General features: G+C 38.8%; 1 pseudogene; it reads left to right on the top strand.

The window, feature by feature from the left end:
* Positions 1-18,546, top strand: part of LOC115433350 (Krueppel-like factor 8) — a 142,209-nt pseudogene that overhangs the window by 10,130 nt on the left and 113,533 nt on the right.

Here is an 18,546-nt window from a genome sequence, read left to right as displayed (position 1 = left end):
TTCAACTTTTTCTGCTGTATGGAACAACCTGGAAACTGTTGAATTTAAACAGAAATAGTTGCTCCACACATGCACACTGTTCGGGTGCTTGGTGGAGGTTTGCGTTCTCTGAACACTTGTTGATGTTTGGCGTCTCTGTGAACTCCTACAGACTAGATCCACATCCTCCTGACACCCAGCAATGCATTTGTGTCCTCTGTAGTGGACAAGACTTTCACAGCTTTACTTTAAAAAATAAAAAAGTTTTTGAATATATTATTCACCGCTGCCTTAAAGTCTATAACCATCAGTTGGATGAAACCAGAACCTCCCTCATATAATACATGGATTCAAAAAGTTTGGGATGTTTACCAGATGGAGCAGATCACATACTTGCTCAGGCTTCAGAAAACCATATTTACTAAAAGATAGGAACCTATGTTACCTTTGGTGCTGCAGTAATATTTATTGGTGATGCAAAACTCCATGTTGTTTATCAAGGTGTTGTCATTCTGCTGTGAAATCGGGAGAGAAACCACTACGAAATTACTTGTTCATTTCTTGCACTGTAAATAAAACACACTCATTGGACTTCCTTGTTTCAATTTAACATAATTTCAGTGTTTTCTTGTTTCAGTTCCATAATTTAATTGTTTCTTGTTGAAGTTTAATATCATTTTGTAGATAGTTAAATCAATGATACTGTTGGCTAGGTCGGAGTGAACTAACTATCTAACAGGTGCACATGATGGCAGACAATGCTAATGGAACGGAGGGACGAATTTATGTTTAAATAACTTGACAATTTTTTTTGATGTGCCGACAATAAGCTTCCCCTGTCTGAGAGACGAGCAGCCACCACTGTTTGAAACACAGGATAGAAAACTATTACAGGATCAAAAACAAAATAATTTCAGCAAAAAAAAAAAAAGTCTCTGTTTTGAATGTCTGGGGTCACCAGAAATTTGTGATGTTAAAATGGGGTCAGGAGTAAAAAAAAGTTGGAAACCACTGTCTTTAGGTATAAAAGCAGCTGTTGGATGACATTCAGGGGAGTGAAGGAAACCAGCAACAGAAGTGTGTAAAGGATGGTGACAGAAAATGAAATGACATTACTTCATAGCTTGTGCTAGATGTCATAAATTGACGCCTTAGAAGATGTTGAAGTATCCAGAGGTGGGTTTGTAATTTAAAGGCCCCTGTGACCTGGAGCCTGACAGTGGTGCTCTAATAAGAACAATGGAAGTGTTTTCCAGGTGGTGAGGAGGGGTCACAGCCAACCGGCTCACTGCACTTTTCCATTTTCCATTTTATGTGATACTCAATTTCAGAGTAATTTATTGTAGGGGCAGCGATACAATAAGCTTCAGTTCCTCAATTACTAACATTTAACGTGAGCGCAGAGGGCGAGGTGACAGCGGGCCGACGGAAACGTTTCCTCCAAACACAATGAAAAGGTTGGCCTGCGTTTCTTTGCTCACAGAGACGCTTGTTTCTGCTGTAACTGTTTGTGTTTGTGAATCAGGTGGTGTACCAGCCCAGCTGAGTTAGCCAGCTGGTGTGTGTGTGTGTGTGTGTGTGTGTGTGTGTGTGTGTGTGTGTGACAGAGGAGATAAATGAGTGCGAGCTATGAGGACCCGGTGTGAGGAATGGGCCGGGTGCATTAGGGTCATCACACAGTGGTTGCAGGCGGACGGTGTTTTGGTCGGGTCACTCAGTCAGTGAATTAATGGGAAGAAGAAGGAAGTGTGGAGAGCAGAAGGGAGTTAAATGTCAGAGCGCTGCTTTATATCGCTCTGAAATCCACTACAGAGTGGAGCTGCTGGACTAGTGGAGCAGCTGCCAGGGACGGCAAGGGATAAGATTCTGCTCATACCAACGCCACTATTAATTCTGCTTATCCTTCCAGTTTGTTATTGATCCTCCTTAATTCACAGGTGTCAAACATGCGGCCCGGGGGCCAAATCTGGCCCGCCAAAGGGTCCAATACAGTCTGTGGGATGAATTTGTGAAGTGCAAAAATTACACTGAAGAAAATTAACAATCAATGGTGTCAAAATCTTTTTTTTTTTTTTTTTTTTTTTTTTAATAATTCAAAATTTTATTAGAGTTTTCACTTGGTACATGACAATCATACAATGTTGCTTAATGTTAAGAGTGAGAGAAAGGTTGTTTGGAGCGCTGGCCCTTTAAATGCACATGAGCCACTTCAGGCCCCGCCCCCTGCAGGTTATTGGCTGTGCTGCTCTGTCCCGTTCAACCAACAATTGAACATTTGAGATAATGGGCTCCAAGTTTGGACATATTTTCAGTCTGGACTACAACCGCTGATGACGACAAACAGTTATGGAGAAATACTGGAGAAATGTTGGTCTGAAGTCTGGACCTGATATGAGCAAATGTGGAGACGGAACGAGTTAGAGGCGCAACTAATTAAGACGGAATTCAAACAGGTTGTAGAAATCCACTGGATTTTGCCCAAATGAATATAAAGATAGTTTAGCAGCAGCTGGAGGGTTCAAATTCAAACTGTCTGAACTATTAGGGTCCAAATACACAAAGAAATGAAGCACAGACTAAGAAAAGTGGGTTTAGACAAATATGAACCCTTTAAATCAGCATATGTACTATATTCTGTACCGTTGTTTTACAGCTGTCAGAAAACATTCTAGTATTAGAGGTGTAAGACGATATCAATACACGAGTATCAAGGTTATTATCATTAACGAAAACTAACAAAATGACAAAAACTAGAATTGAAAAAACTTTTTCATTAACTGAAATAAATAAAAAACTATGAATAAAAGAAAAAAACGATAACTAACGGAAACTCTATTGTGTGTTTACAAAACTAACTAAAACAGATAAAAATTATGGATAAAATTCCCTTCATTTTCATCTTTGTCAATGTCGGATTGATATGAAATCAATTTATTTCTTTGAGCAGTTTTATCTAGCGTCACCATACGACACTTTTTGGTCCGTCACTCGTGTTCACTTGTGGTTTCCAGTCGTCTTCTGGTCCCCACTCTACCTGGAAACATGGAGACTAAAGTTGGGAGAAAGCAGCAGAGTCCTGTCTGGGATTTATTTGAATACGACGACAGAGAAGAAGAGAAAATATTTTTAAAAAAAACCCTAAAACTAAACTAAAACTAAGGATTTGGAAAAAAATTAAAACTAATAAAAACTATCAAACCTGCTCTAAAAACGAATTAAAACTAACTGAATTTAAAAAAAAAAAAAGTCCAAACTAAATACAACTAAAGTATAATGAAAAATCCCAAACTATTAGAAGCTTGACGAGTATCCCAGTGTTTATTCAAACTGTACTGAATGTCAAAGACATTCTGGGTTTTTGGTCCATACTTCACATGCACAGACTTCTCTGCAGACGGCTGCTTGTTGGTTTTGTATCGTCTTCAAACTGGACCTGCTGTGTTGCAGTGTCGGAGTCTATGTTCAGCCATTTGACTCCACACGTTGTACTCCACAGTGTAAAATGAGACGGGACGTAGTGTAAGGGTGTGTTGCATAAAAGCAGTAGACTTTATACATATGGTGTGGTTTCCTTTAGACCACGGTAGATGTCGTAATATTAGTTTAGAAAATGGTATTCTAATCGGATCCCCTTGCTCAGAGTAATCCGTCATAATATGCTGAAGTTTACAGCTGTATCATTTTGAGTATAGTGTTGTCAGGTTCTTACTAAGATGCATGTCAAGCTGAAATCAGTAAAAGGACGCAATTCTGATGGGTCTGAAAATGTGGGACTGGCTTTTTGAATGGAACAGATTCTTAATTCCCATTCCTATTTAAGATGCACAGTTACACAATGCATATGTTTTTTTTTTTGTTTTTTTTTACATGTTCCTGTGGAGAAAAAATGGACAATTGATATACTCTGATACTCATATCAGAATATGAGGGATGTTCACAAGTAATAGATTAGTTGATCAACAGTCAAAACTGTTTTGACTAATATTTAATTTGGGGTGGGGGGTGTCTGTTTATGAAGACCCAGAGCTAATATGACCCATGCTGCTGTATATGCTAAGTAAAATCTGAAATGGTGATTACATTTTTAAAAATAAATTAAATAGTTGACAGTACGTGTGATTCACCCACTTTTCCGCTGCTTATTTATCATCATTATTTTGGTTTTGGTGGACTAAACGTGTTAATGATGTCCCAACTAGTCCACTAATGGACTTCCCAAAGTGCCGTCAGTGTCAGTGTGCTGTGTGCTGTGTGTGTGTGATGTGCTAATGCAGCGAAAGGTTCAAACCTTCCCACCACACCAGACATTTGGTAAAAAAAAAATCATCACCGCTGCATTAGACTTATTATACATATGTATATGATATAATAGTCCGACTATTTTCAATAAGAAGCCGAGCGTACTCCGTGCCACCGTATAAGTTTTACCCCTGTATTTTTTTTTTTACCCCTAAGAATTATGCACATGCTCCAAACCATTGGGCATGTACAACCGTATTCTTTTGGAGGTAAACATCCGGTCGTGAAACCTGTCGTAATGAATTTACCCCCAGCCAGCATGTCCATGTGGGCCCCAGAAGGGTTCCAATTGGGCTGCATATAAGGGTCCCATGTGGGTTTGTCCACAGTTTCCATGGTGACCCCACATGTGTTTGTCCATATCAGAATCAGAATCAGAATCTCTTTATTGTCATTGTATCAAGTACAGCGAAATTGAGGTAAATCTCTCAGGTTCAGTGCAAGAATTTACAGACAGAAAACAAATATCAGTAGAACAACAACAAATATCTTTAAAACAACAACAAATATCAGTAAAACAACAACAAAACAAAGTTTCCTTTGTCTACATATATTTACATCTGTGTTTTTATACCTGGATGCATCCTTCATTGATTACTTCATCATAGATAAGGGACCAGCTAGGTGTTGCAGTCCAGACTACACTCATCAAATTAAAGGGAGATTTTTTTTAAAAATTCAGTGTTAGACAAAGGAATCGTTTTTTGTTGCCAGGTGTTATAAACTCTGTGGTTGTCGCATGCAAACATGAAATGCCTTATTGACTTCAGACAGCCTTTTATGTGTGCAGACAGATAATTAATGCTGTGTTCCAGTCCACCCATAACTCGTATTTTTCCATCCTTCTACCGGTGGAAATGCGCTGGAATGTCAGTCAAACCTGTGACTTCCCACCTGTGAAGTCGTTCTAGATCCATGTTCTCCCAGTTCCAAGTTCTGACGTCATGTAGCAATGGCGCCCCCCATGGATGTGGTGTTTATGCCGATTGTTTATTAAAACAAGGTATTGCTCTGATATTATTTATCTGCAAATCAGCATAATCAGCAGCTGCTCTACCGCTAGCTAGTTTTCAGTCCAATGAGTGGAAGAATAAATTAATACCAAATACGAATCCAAGTATACAAATACCATAACATAAAAGGTAGAACAGCTTCTCTTGCCTTATGCACTGTTTTTCCTCCTCTGTTTCCCTCAAATAAGGAAAGAACAAACACCTTTGGTGATAGAAATGATTGTAAATGAACATAACGTACGGTCCACCATGCTGGTTTGTTTACATCTAACTCCCACAATTCCTTGCACTCAGGCAGTTTGGCGTGACTTGCTGGAACGTTACAAAGTCATGAGTCGTGGTTTGAAGTCGTGACTTGCGTGCTCAAAAACCGTCCTGGAATGCAGCGTAAGACCTATGATTAGATTGATGATGTTGTGGCAGAATGTTTTGTCTACTTAAATGTTATCGTAAGTGAAGTGTGTCGGGCTTCAGTGGGCACCTCTGACACGTACCAGCCTGAACAGGGTGGACTCAATGATCTGTTTGCACAGTTTCTTTGTTGTACTCCTTTATATTATAAATTAAGCAATATTTGGTTGGACATAGTTTAGGGTGAGGAGGGTGTGGACTTCCTGTTTGAACAATATCACAAACCGACTAGTGCAACACTCTCCAATTGGTCCTTTTTTATTGTGATATTTTCAGCAGAATGGGAATGTAACTGACATTGTGCTGGATTTTTCAGGATCTTGACAGGGTCCATGTAGACTGTGACTGGTGCACACTGTAGATGCAGTGTTCAGGTAGAATGACATGTGGACCTGTTCCTGAAGGTCTGGGCTGTTCGTGGTAGTGTCTGTCGGAGGGTTAACAGATTGCCTTGCCCTGGTTTCAGCAGAGCAGTGCATGGGGGGGTAGCAGAGTTGTTGGTGGTGTCACGGTGTCTTTTTTTTTTTTTTTTTTCAGTGTTTGCTGGGCGGCCTTGCTCAGGCTGGCCTGCCCCAGGGCTTTAAGTCTATTTATAGAAACACAGCACCGTTTATATGATGAAGGCAGCAGTAGAGCAGTAGAGCTGGATGATTCTCTAGTCTTACCAAAATTCAACATTGGACGTCATTATCGAGTGCTGTATCCAGACAAATATGGCTTAGTTAGACTGGACTGGAGTGAACGTCCAACAGCGTATGTCTGTGCCAGAGCCAGGGTGTTTATATATTCAGTTAAAGGGGATCTGACCCTGTTTGGTGACTCTGGGAAGAGCTCTTCCATGACAGAATTTATTCTGCATTTCCACAACGTGGAACCGGCTTGACTCGACTCTGGTACCAGGTCCTATTCCTGTAGACCGTTTCCATTACAGGATACTACCCACTTTACAGTACCTGGACGTCATAGCGATGCGGTGCGTTACTTCCGTGTCGTCTGCTCAGAGTTGCTGATAAACTCGCTCGTTGCGTGTTGTCTCATCAAACTCACGCTGAATTTTTACGTCTGAACCTCCTCAACAAACCATGGTGTAGTTTTTGGGCTGTCATCATGTGGATTAACCTACCGACATATGTTTTTTTGCAAAACGGTGGGCCATAGAGACGACTCTCTGACCAATCAGTGGTCTGCAGTGTTTACACGTCTCGTTTTAGTATCTGGTCCCCAGTCCTGGAAGCTCAGTGATACCAAAAACTAGTATCGAGAACCAGATTCCAGGTCCTTTTTTGTACTGGAAACGTAAAAAGGTCGAGTCGAGTCGAGCTGATACCACATAGTGGAAACGCGGCATTAGATGCAGAGTTTGTCTGGTGTGGAAGAAGAATGTAACAGTACAGAAAATGTGCCTGTCTTTGGGGTGATGGATTGGTTAGTTTTGGGAAAAGAGGGAAAACAAAACAAATGTCGAATTTAAATGTTATTGATTTAAACTGATGCAGTGATCCTGAAATTCTGGCCTGGTACCAGACCTCTGCACAGTGAGAAGAATCTGCAATAATGTTCTGCATTTTTATGATGATATAAAGTGCAATAAATAAGCAAACTTCCCTGGCAGTCACCACTAAACTGATGCCAGTTAATCTGAGCAGCTGCTGCTGATTGGTCCAATAAATGGCACAAATAAACCATCCATTTTAAATTTAATTATTTTTTATTATTCATTGCAATAAAATCAGTCTTTTGCAAAGTGTTTATGGCATATGTTCATAATGTCCTGACACTGAAAATCTGACTTTATATAAATATTAAAATAGCAATTTCATTAGTATCTGATGCAGATAATTATGTTTTTTTAGGTGTTTTTTTTTTTTTTTTTTCATTTTGTTGAGGCTAACTGCTACCAGGCTAATTGTTTAGCAAACCTGATGTAAATTAACCGTTGTTCAGTGTACACACACAAAACACACACACGCACGCACGCACACACACACACACACACACACACACATCACACAACTGTCCACAAAAGTTAACCCTCTGGTGTTGATCTGGAGTTGGTGCTGCTGAAACACAAACTGAGTGCAGTTGCAGCTGAATTTTTTTAAGGATAGTTGAGGTTTGAACTCAGGTCAGTGCGGTCCTATGAATGTTAAGTCTCAGGAACGCTTTGACTCCTTTGTTCCTAATTTGGCCCAAATATTCACTTGAACTCATGGATGAACTTATTGCACGTCTGGAGGCCAAAGGTCAAAGTCGTGACCTCACAAAACCTATTTTTGGCTGTGACTGCTTGTAAATAACAGAACTGCGTGAAAAGACTATGATGCAAGGATAGCTGATGCATCTGATGGAGCTCATCGTTGCTTCATTTCAGTATTTATCATCACCTGCAGCTAGTTTGGAGTTGGTTCAGTTTGTAAACTTTCTAAGAAGTGGTTTGTGTTCATGTGGGTTCCAGAGCCACCGTGCCTTCAGGTGACTGTAGACGTCTGTGAATAACTACTCCTGTGATTTCTTGATGACTTTCATACTGATGTTTTGCTTTTGGATCATGGGTGGCCATGGCTCAGATGGTAGAGCGGGTCATCCAATAACCGAAGGGTTGGCACTTTGAATCCCGCTCCGCTGTTGTGTCCCTGGGCAAGACACTTCACCCCTGCCACTCACACTGGTGTATGAATGCGTATGAATGTTCAGTGGTGGTCGGAGGGGCTGTAGGCATGAACTGGCAGCCACGCTTCTGTCAGTCTGCCCCAGGACAGCTGTGGATACAGATGTAGTTTACCACCAGCAGAGGGGGAATGTGAGAGCGAATGAAGAATGGATCCACTGTGCACTTTGAATATGTGTTCATAGAAAAGCACTATGTAAATCTAATCTAGGGATGCACTGATACTACTTTTTTTCAGACCGAGTACAAGTACGAGTACTTACATTTGAGTACTTGCTGATACCGAGTACCAATACGAGTACTTAATAATCCCATTCCAGTTGTTAGTTCCTTTTGTAAATGTGCTTTATTGTCGTTGTCATTAGTCTGACTGGAACAAAGTGCTGCTACTGACATTTAATGTGTTGGAATGAGCGTTTGTCAATTAATCCACCAGGGGGCGCCGCTCTGAATGAACCATACTGGACAAATACCACGAAGAAGAGGAAAGTTTAATGAGAAGAAGAAGAAAGTCAGTAATAACAAACATGGAGATGACAGAGGGAACACTACTGTGATACTAATGTTGCAGCGTTTTCATTAGTCAGGTTTAAAAGTTTAGCTTCAGCAGGAAGAGAAAAGAGAAATGAGACACAAGTTTCATTTTCACTTCTGCTGGCGGAGGTCTGTACCACCGCTGGTATTCTCATTCTGGGTACTCATCCGCCAGCACCTGGTAAATAGATGGAATGTACGCAGAGGACGGACAGAACACTGCGTCTGTATCTGTCTGTGTCTGAACGGTACTGTCAGTCAGCCTTACTTTTATCACCCTCATTTCTTTGGTTCAGTCTCCACACTCTTCACACTCACACACATTATTCCTCCTCCTCGTACCTGCTGCACTGAACTGGGAATGTCACACGGCCGTAAGTGGTATCAGTGCATTTGTATCTGATGTCTTTTACGAGTACAAGTGTGAGTATGAGTACACACACTGAGTATCGGAGCCGCATCTCCGATACTCGATGCCGATACTCGTATCGGCATCGGTGCATCCCTAATCTAATCCACTATTATTATTATTATTATTATTATTATTATTACGGACACTAGATGGAAGACTGGGAAGTCACCAAAGGTGATCTTGTTGTTGATGACGGTCCTGCCTCCAGACGCTGATATTAGTTCTACGTTCAACACCAGGGAAGTGTTGGAGCCAGTTTTCACAGCTGTTAAAACAAAAACAACTGGTTCAAGAGTAGACACTCACCCTGGAATTACTTTGGTTGGACTTTTTCATAGGAACTTTTTGATGTAATCAGTGTTGTGCAAGTTACTTCCAACTGCCTTGTGATGGATAAAGTCGATGTGGACAGATAGCTGAGTAACGCTACAGTCTACGATGTTCAAATCCCAGCAGGAACGCTTCCATTTAGGACGCCAGTAGATAAATCCGTGTTTGATAGAGAATTCTAACTAGCCCTAGAAACGTTAATTTCCCTTCACAGGGACCAGATAAAAGCTGCGCACAGGCACAACTGGAGGCTGTTTGTGGCTAAAACCCCGTCTCTTTTTGTCCTCCCATCTTAAACCAGTAAGGCAGGAGGATGGGAGGACCAGAGATGAAGAAGAGAGAAGAGAAGAGAGAGAGAAAAGAGAGAAAGTAAAGGTGGTGCTGGAGAAGGAGAGTGTCCCTCAGGAGTTTGTTTCTACATACACCCCAGCAGTGTTGAGTTTGTGCGAACAGCTTGTCTGGCCCAGCTGCCATCTGTGTTGACTATACATTAAAGTGACAGTTTATCTTTGACTGTCTTAATGTGTTAATCTGTCATTTCTAAATCTCCACTTTTCCTTCTGTTCGGTGGGAAAAAAATAAACTGGAAACAGCAGTTCCCAGTTCGCCAGGTTTTCCCTCATGATCCGCCTGTGACTTCAGCAAATGGTTTAGTTGACAGATGTTAGATGGGTGATTTTTGGAGGCAAATTAAAGAAAAGACCTCAAACCTGAAGTCTTTTAACTCTTCACGTCACATCATCTTTGGATGAACACAGACTCAAACATAAAAATAGATGAAAAAACAAGGGATGCACCGATTCTGATACCAGTATCGGGCATCGGCTCCAATACTCAGTGTGTGTACTTGTACTCATACTTGTAAAAGTAATCCAGTACAAATGCACCGATACCACTTACGGCCGTGTGCCATTCCCAGTTCAGTGCAGCAGGTACGAGGAGGAGGAATAATGTGTGTGAGTGTGAAGAGTGTGGAGACTGAACCAAAGAAATGAGGGTGATAAAAGTAAGGCTGACTGACAGTACCGTTCAGACACAGACAGATACAGACGCAGCCTTCTGTCCGTCCTCTGCGTACATTCCATCTGTTTTCCAGGTGATGGAGGATGAGTACCCAGACAGAGAATACCAGCAGAACTGTGGAGGTAGAGGATCTGTTCAAAGAGCCACTGTGGGAGTTAGAGAAAAACTACTGACACATTTAGGACAACTACCCAAAAAACTACTGACACATTAGACAACTACAGAAAAACACTGTACCAGAAAACTACTGACACATTTAGGACAACTACCCAGGGCTGGGCCGGTTTACATCCTACTGATAATATTATGGAGGTACGGAGCGTGCGGACCACCGCCAGTGGAAGTGAAAATAAAACTTGTGTCTCATTTGTCTTTTCTCTTCCTGCTGAAGCTAAACTTTTAAACCTTACCAGTGAAAACGCTGCAACATTAGTATCACAGTAGTGTTCCCTCTGTCGTCTCCATGTTTGTTATTACTGACTTTCTTCTTCTCATTAAACTTTCCTCTTCTTCGTGGTATTTGTCCAGTATGGTTAATTCAGAGCGGCGCCCCCTGGTGGATTAATTGACAAACGCTCATTCCAACACATTAAATGTCAGTAGCAGCACTTTGTTCCAGTCAGACTAATGACAACGACAATAAAGCACATTTACAAAAGGAACTAACAACTGGAATGGGATTATTAAGGACTAGGAACGGTACTCGGTATCGGCAAGTACTCAAATGTAAGTACTTGTACTTGTACTCGGTCTGAAAAAAAGTGGTATCGATGCATCCCTAAAAAAACCTTTAATATAACATAACACTGCCATCAGTGAAAAGATGTCTTATATGTAGAGACAGATATTGGTCGATAACAGCCAATATCAGCCAATACTCACATGTCAGTATATCCCTAATTTAAATGGCTCCTTTTATTCAACCACCATTACAAAAGGTTAAAGGTTACAGCACCTAGCTTTAGCGATTAGCGTTGGAACTTACCAAAAACCTATGGATCTTGAGTATTAGTATAAAATCATAATATGAGAGCCCAAATGTGTTAATGTTTTGGCTTAAACAATAACCATTTCAGATTAATTTACCCATCAACTCATTATTAGAGGCCTGTAGAGATATGTTTGGCTCAAGAACAAGCAAAAAAAAGTCAATTTAGTAAGAATGTTTTATTGACTTGACTTTTCGTTCATAAAAACAGTCGGGGGGGATGGGGTCAGCAGCAGAAAAAACAGTCGGTGATACCTTGAATACTTTTCCGTGCTTCTCTTAAAATCTGTTACAATGAAAGGAAGGGAACATCAGTGCTCATATTTGAACTTTTGTTTTCTTCAGTGCACTTTTTGACACTTTTGGTACCAAGCCAATCAATCAATTAATCAATCAATCAAACTTATTTTTCTAGTGTCACATCATAATAAAGTTATTGCTAGGTTTTTTTCCCCTCATACCTCGACATCCTTGAGCTACGTACACTGAACCTCAGCGGATGAATATATGAAGGACTTATTCATGTCGGAAATATGACACATTTCATCTTTGTGCCCCGCTGCCGTGTAGGAGGTGAGGTGATTCACACAGAACATTTATTTAGTGGTGATCTCTTCGCTCCTTAGGTGAGTTGAGGACCTGACTAAGCCGAGGGAACGTCAGCGTTTTTCTGACTGTCTAAGAATAAAAAGAACAGATTTCATTTAGGTCACAGGTGTCAAACATGCGGCCTGGGGTCCAAACCCGGCCCGCCAAAGGGTCCAATTAATGGGACCCTTTGGGATGAATTTGAACATGGGATGAATTTGTGAAATGCAAAAACTACACTGAAGATATTAACAATCAATGGTGTCAGAATCATTTTAATTCAGGTTCCACTTACAGTCCAATTAGTTTTCAAGTGGGTTAGACCAGTAAAACATTATCATAACCTATACATGACAACCCCAAATTTTCTCTGTTTTTTCGATGAAAAAAGTCAAATTACACGAAAATTTTTACATTACCAAACTATACTTTTACAAAAAATGTGAATAACCTGAACAAATATGAACAAACAGAAATGTCTAAAGAAAAGTAAATGCAATTTGACCAATATTCTGCTTGTTACTAAATGTTTTGTGCGATTGTAATGCACATGTGTAAATGATAAACTGAGGCAGAATATTGTTAAAATTGCACTTGTTTTTCTTAACGGCTAAAATGTGCTTAGAGGTCTTATTTCTGTCGTTGTGCATAAGAAATCAATCTCAGTGAATCCCCAAAGGAACTTTGTGTTGGTAAATGACAGTTGTTCAAATGGACAGGATTTCACTTCTGTTCAACATGTTGATGCTCATATGAACTATGTTTTCAGCTCAAAAATGTCCAGTTTCAGCACAATTAATGCTATATTTTCATGTCACAAATGGACAAGTTCTATTTCAACTGAATTTACCTGAAAAACAAATCTTCTATTCTTTTAGATTCTCCAGTTTTTCTTCCCAGATTCTCTCCTCCATATCACATGTTTTATTTGTACAGGTTCAATCTGGAGTATGGTGCTGATCCATCCTGCTTCTGTTCCACCAATACATACATGAAGAATGGCACACAGCACTGTTTACATCAACACTTTTACAATAATAAGCATTTTTATACAGAAAGAACAATTCTGTATTGTTCTTTCCTCTTTAGTCTGATGCTAAACTATCCAATAAATAATAGTGCTCCTAGTTTTTGCACAGGGATCATTAGTGTAAACGCTGACATGGCTGCAGAGCATCAGTATGATGGGATCCACAACAACCATGTCACATCCGTCCACTGACACATTTAGTGTTTTTGTGTCAGCTGGGATTGTTTTAGATCCACAATACCAACATTTATGAAGAAGAGCACAATTAGCAATAGGAAGTCTATAAGTTTATTCCTAATAAAGTACTGGGACTGACCAGAGCATCATGGGTAATGTCACGTCCGTCCACCAGCAAAAGTTTTCACATACACGTGCTATTCCAAATCCAATATTTATGAAATTAGAGCTTCCACTGTCAAAGAATATCAGTAGTCTGTGCACAAATGGATTAACATTATTTACACACAGTTCTATGCATTTATGACAACTTTTTTTTTTGACAAAAATGGCCACTCATTTGACCCCCTAAGTAAATTGTAGCCGTTAAGACAATTCAAGTTGTTCATGTTATTCAGATTTTTAAGGAAACTTTGTAGATGTAAACCTGATCATAATATAATTGTATTTTTTTCACTGTTATTATTTTACTGGTTCGGCTCACTGCAGATCAAACTGGGCTGAATGTGGAACTGAACTGAAATGAGTTTGAGAGCCCTGCTTTAGGTTTAGTCTTTTCTGTGTGTGTTTTATCTCACTGTTCGTCTCATTATTCGTTATCAGCTGGTGGTTTTCTTAGGGCTCATGTTGCTCACCTCTGCGTGGCTGCTGTTCACCTGACTCTACAGTGAAAGATTAGATCTCCACGGTTCTCTGACATGTTGTGACACCTTTTGCTGCTTTGCATTAATAGGTTTCTCTGCACCGTGTTGTCTTCTATATTTAATTTTAATGATTTTGTTGCTTGTTTGTCTCATAGAATATGTATACAATCTATTCAAGGAGAGGATGTTGTTAGAAAGCATCAAATAACTAATGAGGCTGTGGAATGTTTTATTGATTATTGGCTAAAATGCAAGACCATATATTTTTTGGGGAAAATCACTTCTGAAACGGTTGAGGTCATGATGTTTTTATTTTTTTTTCAACTTAATTTTTATTTGGTTTTGCTCATACACCAAGAAAAAAAAATTTGTAATTTAACAGAATTTTCACTGTTTATTTTACAGATTTTTCTTGTATTTTTAAGATACAGGAAAATATCAATTAAATGACGAAAATAGACTGTGATTTTACACGTCAAATGTAAAATAACATGAAAAAACTGTAACTGTGAATAACCAACAAATTTCAATTTCTTAAAAGAATTTTTTTCTTTTTTTCACAGAAAAACACAGTTAAAATATATTTGCAAATGTATCGTAATTTCACAAATATTTATTTTCTATTTAAGAGATTGAACTGTTAACTTAAAGTTTAATACTGAAAAAAAATAAATAAATAAAACGAGATAAAATTACTGACAGTTAACCGTAAAAGAAGTATTTGCTCTGTCAGTTGAACCAGATTTGTTTGTTAATTGACAAATATCTTGTGTAATTACAGGAGGTTTCACAACAAAAATGTTAAATAAATGTATTTTTGTGAATGTATAACATGTATAAGCACTGATAAACTGTCCAAATACAGTTTTTATCAGTGGATTGGACAACTGAGTTTCGCTTAAAATTATTTATATATATATATATATATATATATATATATATATATATATATATATATATATATATATATGTATATGTATATATGTATGTGTATATATGTATATGTATATATGTATGTGTATATATATATATGTATATATGTATGTGTATATATATATATATGTATATATGTATGTGTATATATATATATATATATATATATATATGTATATATATATATATATATATATATATATATATGTATATATATATATATATATATGTATATATATATATATGTATATATATATATGTATATATATGTATATATATATAGGTAATTTGATTGTTTTAATACATGAAAATATTCTTTATTAAACATTAAAAAGTAAAAAAAACATATGCAAAATCTCATGTAAAGTTAGGGCAAAAAAACTGTATTTTAATTATGGAAAATTAACGTATTCTCATGAGATGGTTATTTTCTGTTATTTAACAGTATTTTTTCCACCACTGCTTTTTTTTTTTTTTACAGTGTACAAATATACAAGACATTTTACATACATTAACACATCTAATCAAACATCCCCATACAGCAAACATGAAAAAAAATGTATCTGCAGTAGATATTGATTACAATTAATCACAAATGAAACATGAATGACAAAAAAAAACAACAAGACAAAACACACGTATACAACCACTTCTGAATGCTTATTGCATTAAAAGCTTAGTCATGGGACTCCATCTCTTTGTGAACATCTCTCCCTGAATTCTAAGTCCATATGTAATCTGCTCCATCTGATAGATTTCCTTCACTTTCTCAATCCAAATGTTAGATGTTGGAAGTTTGGGTTTCAACCACTTGATAGTGATGCATTTAATGGCTGCCGTTAGTCAAATTTGCAAGAGGTATTTTCGGTTATTTCCCTCTAAACTTTCTGGGATTACACCTAAAATAGCAAACTGTAAATCTTTAGAAAATGTTTGGTTTGGTCTTTTGTGTGATAGTCTTATTCACTAACCATTACACTAAAGACGAAACAAAGTCAAAATTCATGTTACTTATTGTGAAAATGTATTGTTCTAATTATTCTCATCATTTTATCACTCAGCCCTGCGTTATCCTGCACCACAGTTTGAAAGCTGCCGTTTTGTCACCAACTCCATTCAACTACTGAAAGTGAGCTCAGAACGTCTAACACAACAGAACTACAGAAAAGAACCGAGAAGAAAATCCTTCAAACAGCCAAGACATGCAACTGTCAAAGTGTGTGAGTGTGTGACTGACGTGAGACCCAAATGTAGGTTATATGTATGAACATATTTCATGCTTCAGTTGTCATCACATCAGTAAACCGCTGGAGAAAGGTTGGGTCGTATCATGGTCATAGTTGTTAGCAGGGCTGTGTATCGGCAAGAATGTGGTGGTACGATACAAACGACAATTCTAGGATTACGATAAGATATATCGCAATATATCATGATACTGTAACAAAGGCAATTTTTTGTTTGTTTCTTTTTTTAAAATTATTATTTCCCAGAAAAATGGAATTACACCAGAAATCTGCACAAATACTAAACACATTTTTATTTGATCAGAACAGGATCTAATGTTCTATCACCAAATGTTCCTGTGTTCAAACTGAAATTCTGTTTTACAGACATTCCAGTTTCAGATCCTGTTGAAATGTTCAGATTCTATTAGTTCAGAACTAACATCAGAACAGTATTTTAGTTCAGTCCCAACAAAGGAACTACCATCTGCCTCTCAGTTAATAAACAGTCCTTTTAGGATGCTTCAAATACCCTTTTTTTTTTTTTTTAATAAAACAGTGTTAAGTAATAATAAATAAAATATAAATAATAAAGAAAACCGAAACAAAAATGAACCTCCACAATATCTGCATTTGAATAAATACCTAAAAACATCGATACAGTACTTTTTAATATTGATACAGTATTGTGAAATGAAATATCGCGATATACTGCAGAACCGATATTTTCTAACAGCCCGAGTCATTAGTTTATTTTTCCTCATCCTGTCACCAACACTGTGTTCCTGTGCAGAAAAGTGTGCGAACTTCGGCAGAGCTGGTTCATGGTCGTCTTACTTGATAAACATGCTCTGAATCGGTTGTGGCCTGTCGGGGTGGAGCTCCTCCAGTAACTGTAGTAACAGTCAGAACATGGTCTAAGTTGATGTGGAGGTCAGAAGGCTGCCGGCAGTCTGTCATGTGAGCCGCTGCATCAGAAGGCGGAGCTTTGTCAGGACTCTGTGGTCTATGAAGGCATGGCTGAAGTCTGCGTTCCACGGCCTCTGTCCTTTTTTTGTTTTCTCTCCTTTGGTCTTTCTCTGTTCGCCCTCTGTTGACATTTAGCATCTGAAAACTACCTTTTACTCACAGGCTGATAATGAGTTTTACAGCCACAGCAGCTATGTGCAAACTATCCAGAACTGTTTTGGAGCATGTCTTTGACTTCATATCTGGGGCTGCTGTCACAAACATTTGGACTTTGTCTTAGGGTAATATTGGAAAAGTTAGCTGAAATATCTGTGAGGCCATGTTCACACAGGAAGGCACTGGGTCGAACATGCTTTTTTTTCCCAATACAAATTATTAATACCAGTGGCATCGTACCTGTGGTGCCATTGTACGATAGCATGAGAGGTTAAAATCTCCCAGCATACCTCACAACACTTGAATACGGACATAAAATTGTGCCTAGTAGATAGTCAGGGAATGTTTGAGTTCATTTGGCGAGTTTGGCGGCGATCGGGCCTGTGAAGGTCTGTGGTGAGGTCGGACCCGGTCCGAGGTGAGCAGGGACCAGGTCTGTGGTGAGTTGGGACCCTGTCTAGGGATGGGAATTGTTAAGAATTTAACAATTCCGATTCCTTATTGATTCTCATTGGGTGAGGGAATAAAAGAGTACAAACGGCTGTGTTTGCATTAACTGTCTGTTATATTTCCATCTGCACAGAAAATAGAACATATACAGTATGTACAAATAATAATAGCAAATGACACATGGCCCGGTTTGGGGGGGTGGCATGCAGTGAAAGTGAAACTTAAGACACTTTACTAATTCCTCTGTTGCTGCATTTCTACTACGTAGAACTGACTCGGCTCGGCTCCCGTTGGTGTGCGCCTCATTTCCTTTCCCCTACCTTCAGAAACTTGTATTTGGGTACGACGTTTGTTGCCCACACCGGAACCAGAACTGGGCCCGGCGTTCACTCTGCCGCTACATTTACAAGCTTCGCTAAGTAGCAAATCAAATACGTGACATTCCTGTAAATGAATCACATGCTGTGGACAAATGTTTGAGCAGATTGGAGGGATTCCACCCTTTTGAGAACATGGAAGCTTTGACAGAGTTCCAAGTAAGTGGACCTGGTGTGGTCTGTTTAAACTGTTTCTGCCTCAACTCCATGTTGGCTACGTTTTGACCAAAACAATGAAGCGTACGTGTGACGTCATCGTGCATGCGCAACGAAGGTGGAATCGATAAGCAGAATTGTTAAGCAGGCAGGCAAACAATTCCAAGGAATTGAGCTACCCTAACC

This window comes from Sphaeramia orbicularis, chromosome 14, assembly GCF_902148855.1.
Source record: "Sphaeramia orbicularis chromosome 14, fSphaOr1.1, whole genome shotgun sequence".
Taxonomy (NCBI): Eukaryota; Metazoa; Chordata; class Actinopteri; order Kurtiformes; family Apogonidae; genus Sphaeramia; species Sphaeramia orbicularis.
The sequence above is the reverse complement of the archived record's forward strand: the minus strand, read 5'-3'. Positions and strand labels throughout refer to the sequence as shown.